At 40.9% G+C, this 10,607-nt stretch overlaps 1 long non-coding RNA gene across 2 annotated transcripts in view; it reads right to left on the reverse strand.

Annotated features, from left to right (window-relative positions):
- Window positions 1-9,559, reverse strand: part of LOC129562993 (uncharacterized) — a 72,253-nt gene extending 62,694 nt beyond the window's left edge. The window contains exons 1-2 of one of the 2 annotated variants that reach the window (XR_016038144.1): window positions 8,760-9,249; window positions 8,147-8,264 (exon numbers count right to left, since the gene is read on the reverse strand). This is a non-coding gene — a long non-coding RNA (uncharacterized LOC129562993). Of the gene's footprint in view, window positions 1-8,146; window positions 8,265-8,759; window positions 9,250-9,381 lie in introns of those variants that run through there. The other variant, XR_016038143.1, reaches the window with a different exon arrangement.
- Window positions 9,560-10,607: the final 1,048 nt, after the last annotated feature.

A 10,607-nucleotide genomic window follows, 5' to 3' on the forward strand; every position in this document is an offset into this window, starting at 1 on the left:
TAGGCTGGTCATAACTTTCCTTCCAAGGAGTAAGCGTCTCTTAACTTCATGGCTGCAATCAGCATCCGCAGTGATTTTGGAGCCCAAAAATATAAAGTCTGACACGGTTTCCACTGTTTCCCCATCTATTTCCCATGAAGTGATGGGACCAGATGCCATGATCTTCGTTTTCTGAATGTTGAGCTTCAAGCCAACCTTTCACTCTCCTCTTTTGTTTTTTTTTTGTTTTTTTTTTTACAGTTCATAACTTTTATAAATAAAATAAATGTACAGTGAATAAGTTCTCTGAAATATTTCAATATTTCTGCAGGTTTAGTAACATCGTAAACTACATTTCAACTAAAATTCACAAATCTAAAAACCTGTTAGGCATTTTTAGGCGTTTTAAGTTGGAAATGAAGACCAATGTTACATCGTAATATGTCAATTACAAATAGTACTTCAAATAGCAAATACTACAGTTTGTCCCAAACTTTAAAAACTATTCATGAACTCAACACTGAACTATTGATGGCTATGAGAATTGTTTCCTAGCCTTTTTGAAAATTTCAACCCATTTACGTTAAAGGTAATTATTGATAAGTACGATCCCGTAGCCATTTTCTTTATTGCTTTGGGTTCAAGTTTATACACTTTTTCTGTGTTTGCTGACTATAGAAGATCCTTTAGCATTTGTTGGAGAGCTGGTTTGGTGATGCTGAATTCCCTCAGCTTTTGCTTGTCTGTAAAGCTTTTGATTTCTCCTTCATATTTGAATGAGATCCTTGCTGGGTATAGTAATCTGGGCTGTAGGGTATTTTCTTTCATCACTTTAAGTATGTCTTGCCACTCCCTTCTGGCCTGAAGAGTTTCTGTTGAAAGATCAGCTGTTATCCTTATGGGAATCCCCTTATGTGTTATTTGCTGCTTTTCCCTTGCTGCTTTTAATATTTGTTCTTTGTGTTTGATCTTTGTTAATTTGATTAATATGTGTCTTGGAGTATTTCGCCTTGGGTTTATCCTGTTGGGGACTCTCTGGGTTTCTTGGACTTGGGTGATTATTTCTTTCCCCATTTTAGGGAAGTTTTCAACTATTATCTCCTCAAGTATTCTCTCATGATCTTTCTTTTTGTCCTCTTCTTCTGGGACTCCTATGATTCGAATGTTGGAGCATTTAACATTGTCCCAGAGGTCTCTAATATTGTCCTCATTTCTTTTAATTCGTTTTTCTTTTTTCCTCTCTGTTTCATTTATTTCTACAATTCTATCTTCTAGTTCGCTTATCCTGTCTTCTGCCTCTGTTATTCTACTATTTGTTCCCTCCAGAGTGTTTCTGATCTCATCTATTGCATTATTCATTGTATACTGACTCTTTTTTATTTCTTCTAAGTCCTTATTAAATCTTTCTTCCATCTTCTCAATCCTTTTCTCCAGGTTATTTATCTGTAACTCCATTTTGCTTTCAAGATTTTGAATCATTTTCACCATCAAAATTTGAAATTCTTTATCAGGTAAATTCCCTATATCTTCCTCTTTTGTTTGTGTTGGTGGGCAATTATCTTGTTCCTTTACTTGCTGGGTATTTCTCTGCCTCTTCATCTTGCTTATATTGCTTTGCTTGGGGTGGCCTTTCCCTCTTCTTGCAGTTTGTGGAGTTCTCTTTATTATGTAGTTTCTTCGCTGTGTGTGGGGTTGGACGGGTGATTGTCTGGGTTCCCTGGTTAGGAAAGCATGTGTCGGTGTTCTGGTGGGTGGAGCTGGATTTCTTCTCTCTCCTTTAGAAGACAATGGGCTGCTTTTCTGGGAGCCTGATGTCCTCTGCCAGTATTCAGAAGTTGTTTTGTGGACTTTACTCCGCGTTCAAATGTTCTTTTGATGAATTTGTGGGGGAAAAAGTGGTCTTGCCATCTTATCCCTCCGCCATCTTGTTCCTTCTTCCCCAGAACACTGGATTCTTATATTCCACTTGGTTGTGGAGTATCTCTTCCCAGCTGCTCCAGCAAGGTGCAGCCGCTGTACCTTACCTTGGACGAGGGGTATCTCCTCAAGGCCGCCCCTCCTGCTTTGAATGTGGATCAGCTCCTCTTGGCCCTCTGGTGCCCAAGCAGCCACCGCCTCCTGGACGTGGTACAGCTCCTCTCGGCCACCGCCCTAACCCTGGGCGCGGGGTAGCTCATCTCGGCCACGATTCTGCCCTCTTTTGTTAATAATATACAGTTGGTCATTCTTTTTCCTATTCTACCACAGCTAAATGACTGGATGTCAGTGATGGCTGGATGGCATCACCGACTCTGTGGACATGAGTTTGAGTGAACTCCGGGAGTTGGTGATGGACAGGGAGGCCTGGCGTGCTGTGATTCATGGGGTCGCGGAGAGTCGGACACGACTGAGCGACTGAACTGAACTGAACTAACATAAGATCTTCACCAATAAGTGAAGATATATAGGAAAATCCATAATACATCTAAAAGCCATCAAAGATAAAATGATGATAAAAAAGAATACAGTGACAGTTGGTATAAGAAACAGGATGATTATGAAAGCAAAGCCCACGATCATGTACAAGCCATGGAAGCCTGTGGCTGTCACGACCGTTGACTTTTATCCTTCATCTGAGGTTGTAAAAAGTGCTTTGTAAAATCCTGAGGTTTGCAGCAGTTGTAACCTCCTGAAGAGACTGCAATAAAAAGGGTTTCCAGAATATACTGACGATTTCCATCTACTAGGCTGGGGTGAGCTTAAGCAATACATATTCCAGAGGACAGAAGACAGACAGGTTGGGAAGACTTCTACTGCGCTTAGGGAGACAGGGCATGTTGCTACACAGCTTAGTGCAAGTGGAGAAGCAACACCTCAGTGATTAAACCTTTAAAGACTCGATAAATATGAGAACAACTGGTATGAATAAACCTTCAGTAGTGCCTTCTTAGACCTCCCGTCATAAGCACAAGCATAATAAAAACACTGAGTTTTCATGGTCTCACACAAACTTAGACTCACTTATGACTTTGCTTTGAGAGGAGTTGAACTATTCATTATTAAAGAGAAATGATCCTTTCTTCTCTGAAGATTTGTTAATCATTCAGTTGGGTGAGGTGAATAAAATACTTAAGGATCTAATACATAAAAATGCAATAGGCAAAGCACATAGATATTTTGCTCCCTTTCTCAAAGGATGGAATATTTTGTATTTGCACTGATTTTATATCTTGACTTCATGTACAATTATATATTGCTATTTTTAGTTGAAATACAATAGGACTAAAAATATTGATATAATACTAATAAATCACGTTGGTATGTGTGGTTGTCACATAGGATTCACAGAAGATTTAAATTCACAGTCGTCAATGTAAAGGATTAATGCTATTTAGCTTCTTCATGAATCTATACCATGAATGAAGAGCTTTTCTCAACATATTTCAGGAACTACAAGGATGATAGGTACACTTCAGTTTAGTTGCTCAGTCGTATCCGACTCTTTGCGACCCCATGAATCACAGCACGCCAGGCCTCCCTGTCCATCACCAACTCCCGGAGTTCACTCAAACTCATGTCCATCGACTTGGTGATGCCATCCAGCCATCTCATTCTCTGTTGTCCCCTTCTCCTCCTGCCTCCAATCCCTCCCAGCATCAGAGTCTTTTCCAGTGAGTCAACTCTTCGCATGAGGTGGCCAAAGTATTGGAGTTTCAGCTTTAGCATCAGTCCTTCCAATGCGGATAGACATAGTACTATGTTTCAACTCATGGATTTCTAAGCATTGCTCACAATACTGATTTGATTTTCATCATTAGGGTTCTTTCAGTGTCCTTGACCAGCATTTGTTTTTCTGTATACATTTCAAGAACCACTGCCATCAGCTTCTACTGTTCATGACCAAAGTAGGAGACAGAACATTGAAAGAAGTATTCATAAGTGTACTCAAAAGAAGTACTCATAAGTCAAGGAACTGTTATACTGGGTACTCCAGTTATTACTGGGACAAGTCAGTTCCTCCAATGATGATGGGTATAACTGAAAAATTATTACAAATGCATGGGATGCAATGTCTACATGATAAATGTGTTGCTCTTATGCTACTGCTTCAGGTATGCCTACTTCAGCATGAAGGACTGCGCTTCAAGGGATGCCTGCTATTCCAGCTCAAGCAACAGATAGTGAAGTGCAGATCATTGTCCTTTGTTGAAAATGATCAGCAGTTTGTCAACATATGTAATATGCCAGAGCAACCCTTGGGATGGAACTCTAAAAACAGGTTGCTGCTGCTGCTGCTGCTAAGTCACTTCAGTCGTGTCCGACTCTGTGTGACCCCATAGACGGAAGCCCACCAGGCTCACCCGTCCCTGGGATTCTCCAGGAAGAACACTGGAGTGGGCTTCCATTTCCTTCTCCAATGTGTGAAAGTGAAAAGTGAAGTCGCTCAGTCGTGTCCGACCCTTAGCGACCCCACGGACTGCAGCCTACCAGGCTCCTCCATCCATGGAATTTTCTAGGCAATAGTACTGGAGTGGCTTGCCATTGCCTTCTCTGAAAAACAGGTTAGGCCCTCTTTTTGCCAAGCCCTGTGATAAAATACAAATCAAAAAAAGAAGAATAGCATCGATTCTGTCAGGACTGCCTCACCTTTTCTTTCTGCATGGTAGGAAGCAGACACTGAGACCAGATGACTGCAGGATTTAATTGTGAGCTAACATTGGGTGGGGTGGAAGCTCATCACTCTAGTAAGAATGTGGCTCAATTAAACTGTTTGACTTTCATTCACTTCATGTACATAAAGTTCTATAATCCTTCGTTAAGGAATTAAATAAGTTATATTTCTTTACACACTCATAACCTCTTGGCTTACACTAATGTAAATTCCTGGTCCAGCACTTATACAATGAGTGTTACAGGTAGTAACAGTGCATGAACGATGATGAGCAATGACAGGAAGTTTATTTATTCTTGTTTGAATTCTCGATATTTTACAATTTTTTTATAATATACTTACAGATGTGAATATTTTAGTGGCATGTATAAATACATGTTGAGTAGTGCTATGATAACTCATAGTGTTGGCACAATAATTGTCATGGCTATTACCTTTTTCATATATTCCTTTTGAGATTCTGTCCCATTATACATTATCATAAGATATTCAATACAGTTTCCTAAACTGTACAGTAGGTCCTTGTGGTTTCTTTCATATGTCGTACTATGTATTTGTTAATAATTCAAACAAAAACTGGTACACAAATATTCATAGCGACATTATTCACAATAGCCCAAAGATAGAACCCATTCAAGTGTCCATCGGTGGGTGAAAGAACATGCAACACAGGGTATATTCAAGAGCTTGAACAGTATTCTACCATACAAAAAAAAATAAACTAAAATGGTGCTGCCACTGTGCAAGACATTACAGAAATTACTCCAAAACTAACACATGGAATAAATATATATTTCAATTCTAATTCGTGCTATGTACCCAAAAGGTTTGGGAAAAGGGGCTGAAAAAATGCATATTTCTGCAGTCATACTCACAACAGCATGATTCACACTGGCCAACAAACAGAAGCAATCTAAGTGTCCGTGGCAGCCATTTCTATAAACAAATTGTGGTATACACACAATGGAATATGATTCGGCCCTTCAAAGTCGGTAATTCTGACAATGCTACAATGTGGACGAACCTTATGGTCATTATATCAAGTGAAATAAACCAGACCAAAAAAGGACAAATGTTCTGTGATTCCACTAATATGAGATATCCAAACAAGTCAAACTCAAAGCCAGAAAAAGCAGAAAGTGATTCCCAGGGATCGAAGAGAGTTCATGTTTCATGGACCCCCGTTTCCCCTGGGGAAACTGACTTCCCATGATATCTCCAAAACCAATGATACAAATAATTGGAAGCCATATCCAATCAAATGAATGCAGACATAATTTTACAATTTACACCAGCCTCACTCAAACTTCTCAACAGACAAAAGGCAAAACTGTATCTATGTTACCTCAGCTTTGCTTAAAACTGTATCTACAGTACCTCTGTTTTGCTTATGAAATTTAACACACACAAAAAAAAAAATCACTAAAGTATATCCAAAAAAGGATATAAAACATATATAACATGAACTTTAAAAAATTAGAAATTTAAACTGTGAAAAACCTTATCCGCAAAACTTAAACACAAGCCACAGAAAAATATATTCACAAAATACATATCTGATAAAGGATTGTACTCCAACTATACCCAAAAATCTGGAACAAACAACTTCATTAAAAATGTATAAATCTGAACACCTGGCCAAAGAAAATATACAGATAGTAAATAAGCATATTAAAAACAATCAAAACCATGTATCATTAGGAAATTACAAACGAAAACAACAGTGAGGTAGCACTGCACACCTATTAGATCCAGGAAACTCAAAAAAGGGGAGGGCAGGGCTTCTCTGGTGGCTCAGTGGTAAAGAATCTGCCTGACATTGCAAGACACTCAAATTCGATGCTTTACCCAGGAAGATCCCACATGCCAGAGAAACTTAGCTGGATTTTTCCACAGCTAAACAAGGCTCACCTGTGACCTGAACACTACATGTCTAGTACTTAGTAAACAGCTTTGAAAAAGTGTCCAGACAAAAAGTATCACCCAGTTATACACAGAAGCTCTACTTGGAACAGCTAAAAACTTTCAAATAGCAGGATGTCTTCGGTAGATGACTGTGTAAACACATTGGGATACATCCAAAGTGAAGGGGAGCAAATGCTACCCCAAAATATACCTCTTCAGCATGAGAATTAGTTGGACCTAATTAACTTTTTTATTTTAAGAGGACACATGATCCTCTCTGAAACCCAAGTTCAAGACGGCTCTTCTGTGAGTCACATTTACCAGAGAAATCTCATTTCAAAGGAATCCTCTGTATATACCAGATAGAAGGATGACAGTCTTGTGAAACTCTTTTTTTTTTTATCAATAGGGAAAGCTAAGACGTAAATCTGTACAACAACCATACCTTTCCTTTGGGTTAAATTTTTTTAGTATTTATTTGTTTTTTTATTTGGCTGCGCCAGGTCTACCTTCATTGAGGCAAGCCAGATATTTAGCTACAGCATGCAAACTCTTCATCGTGGCATGGGAGATCCAGTTCTCTGATCAGGGATTAAACCTGGGTCTCCTTCTTTGGGAGTGTCCAGTCTTAGCCACTGGACCGCCAGGAAGCCCCTGTTTTGTTTTCAGATGAAGATGGTATCTAAGGTGATATCCTGGGCCATTTCAGTCACTGACTCGGTTTCCTGAGTTTCTCCAAAGCACGCACAAGGTACACATTATTGAACTGGTTTGCAAAACAAGTAAAGGTTGTTTGCTACAACATTGTATGCTTCCGTTCCGTTCAGTCGCTCAGTCATGTCTGACTCTTTGCGACCCCGTGGACTGTAGCCTACCAGGCTTCTCCATCCATGGGATTCTCCAGGCAAGAATACTGGAGTGGGTTACCATTTCCTTCTCCAGGGGATCTTCCTGACCCAGGGATCGAACCCGGGTTTCCCGCACTGGAGGCAGACGCTTTAACCTCTGAGCCACCAGGGAAGCCCAACATTGTATGCTTACAAATATCTAAATGGTAAATGGCATGTTATTTATTTTTAATTACTATGGGGGGGGGAAAGAATGCAGGATTCATACATGTTACAACATGAATAAACATTAAAACCATCTTTAGGGAAAAATATCCATATAGAAAAGGCCACCCATATCCCATAGTCACCATGTCTGCTTTAAATCCATCAAGTTTGCCCAAATAACTGAAAATCTCAGTAACACTCTAAAAAAAGAAAAAAGAATGAGGAAAAGGAAGGGAAGAAAAGATAAATTCATACAATTGAACAATTGTTGAAAGTGGAAGTGGGGTTGTGGATTACATTATAATGTAGAAACCATATGATTTCCTTATTTTGGAGGTTATGTGCTGGTTCTGCAGGAGAAACCACCCATTTTGGATAAAACACAAAGTATTTTAGATGATGTGGCAAATGTGAGTACTTTTTCCCGTTGCTAGGAGTTTTCTGTACATTTTAAATTACTGGAAAGTAAACTATGTTTCAAAACAACCATATCAATACCACAAAAGAAATTCAGATTAGACAGGCATGAAACTTTCTTATACAGGCCAAGACTTACCCAGACGAAGTTCAAGGGAAGCTGTGATGCTCACTGCCGTTGTAGGAGTCCACATGGAATGAAGAAGTACTGTGGGAAGTCTATTAGGAACCACCAGGCCTTGGGTCCTCTGGATGACCTATTGCAGGAGAAACAGATTTTACAAATAAAAATTTCCACATAACTTCACAAAAAGTTGTTAAGACTACATTCAGTAAAGCTGAATCATTTCGGATCAATTTGCAATCATATAAAATACTACAATTTACAATCCCAATCAGTATACAAAAATCAGTTGTGTTTCTATACACTAATAACAATCAGAAACAAAAATTAAGAAAATCTCACTTACAATTGCATCAAAAAGAATAAAACATCTAGAAACAAACTTAATCAAGGACATAAAAGACCAGTAGTCAGAAAACTAGAAAGCATTGATAAAGAAACCAAAGAAAATGCAAATAAACAGAAAACTATTCCTGGCTCATGCACTGGAACAATGAGGAAATAAAATGTCCATTCCAACCAAAGCCATCAACAAAGACACTGACTGCAGTTACAAAATAATATTCAAAGGCATTTTTCACCGAAATAGAAATATTCCTAATATTAGGCTGCTAATATTGAACAGGACCTTAAACAGCCAAAAGGACTCTGAGAAAGAAGAACACAGCTGGAGGCATCTTCCTCTCCGACTTCAAACTTCATCACGGAGCTGGAGTAACCACAGCAGTGAGGAACTGGCACGAACACAGACACATGGACTCGAGGAAAGAACAGAGAGCCCAGGAACGAACCCACAGGAACGTGGTCAGTTCATGAAAATCAAACCAGGAACGAGCGAAGAGGAAAGAACAGAGAGCCCAGGAACGAACCCACAGGAACGTGGTCAGTTCATGAAAATCAAACCAGGAACGAGCGAAGAGGAAAGAACAGAGAGCCCAGGAATGCACCCACAGGAACGTGGTCAGTTCATGAAAATCAAACCAGGAACGAGCGAAGATGAAAGAACAGAGAGCCCAGGAATGCACCCACAGGTACGTGGCCAGTTCATGAAAATCAAACCAGGAACAAGAGAAGAGGAAAGGACAGGCCTCTCAAGAAACAGTGGCAGGAAAACTGGCCACCTACACTGAAGAACATCACTCAAGGTCATCCTCTAGATCATCCAACGGAAATCGAACTGAAAATCCGCCACTGTGCACAGGAAGCTCTCCCCCCACCCCCCCCACCCCCCCCAGTCCTCCAAGATGGACCTCAGGGCAGCGCTCAGCTGGACACAGGAAACGCCGACTTCGTCCTCATTTCTCCCTCTTGCAGCGCCTCCCTGCTGGCGGGCACTGAGGCAAGCCCGCTCCTCTCAGCCTGGACGCAGCCCCGTTTTCCAGAAGCCGAGTCCTGACGCCCTGAGGAGACAAAGCTCCCCCAGCGGGTCCCGGAGCCCAGCGTGAAGCAAAGCGTCCTGCGCCCGCGAGTCAGAGGGGGTGTGGCGCCCCCTGCCGGCCGCCAGAGAGGAGCGGGCAGCCCCGCGCTCAGAGCCCAGAGGGCTCACCCAGAAGCAGCTCTGCTGGGAGCACTCAGACTGCGAGCCCACGCTGAAATGGAGCAGAATAGCTCCACGACCCTCCTCAAAACATGGCTAAGGAACAATCAGCCTGTATGGTATGCAGCCATAAAAAGGAACACATTTGAGTCCATTCTAATGAACTGGATGAACCTAGAGCATATTAATGGCAACCCACTCCATTGTTCTTGCCTGGAGAGTCCCAGGGACGGGGGAGCCTGGTGGGCTTCCGTCTATGGGGTCACAAAGAGTCAGATACGACTGAAGTGACTTAGCAGCAGCAGCAACAGAGCGTATTAAACAGGGAAGTCAGTCAGAAAGAGAAAAACGTGGAATCTGGCAGGATGGTACTGACGAATCTGTTCACACAGCAGCGATGGAGATGCAGACGTAGAGAAGAGACTTACGGACAAGGGCGGAAAACAAGAGGCAGCGGGGGAGATGACTGGAGAGGGCAGCCTGGACGCATGCGCACCAACATCTGTAAAGAGACAACCAGAGGGAATCTGCTGTGTGACTCAGGGACTCAAACCGGGGCTCTGTAATAACCTAGAGAGGTGGGATGGGTGGGACGTGGGAGGGAGATTCGAGAGCGAGGGGACATACGTACACCTATGGTTAATTCATGTTGACGTATGACAAATCAAACCAATATTGTAAAGCGATGATCAATCAACTAAAAATAAATGTTAAAAATAACAAAAGGAATGAAATGAACATAAACACAAACTTTGCAACACCTTAATTCCATTTAAAAACTATAAAAATTTTAGAAAACAACAAAAGATCTACATGACCTTTGGTCTGGTGATGAGTTCTAACACACAACCAAAAAGCCAACTTACCAAATTATTAATATAAATTATTTAAAACATTGACTTTTATAATTTTATACATTTATTCTGTGGAGGACCTTAC

The sequence above is a fragment of the Moschus berezovskii genome, chromosome 9 (genome assembly GCF_049115385.1).
Source record: "Moschus berezovskii isolate FMDL1 chromosome 9, NW_MosBer_1.0, whole genome shotgun sequence".
Lineage (NCBI taxonomy): Eukaryota > Metazoa > Chordata > Mammalia > Artiodactyla > Moschidae > Moschus > Moschus berezovskii.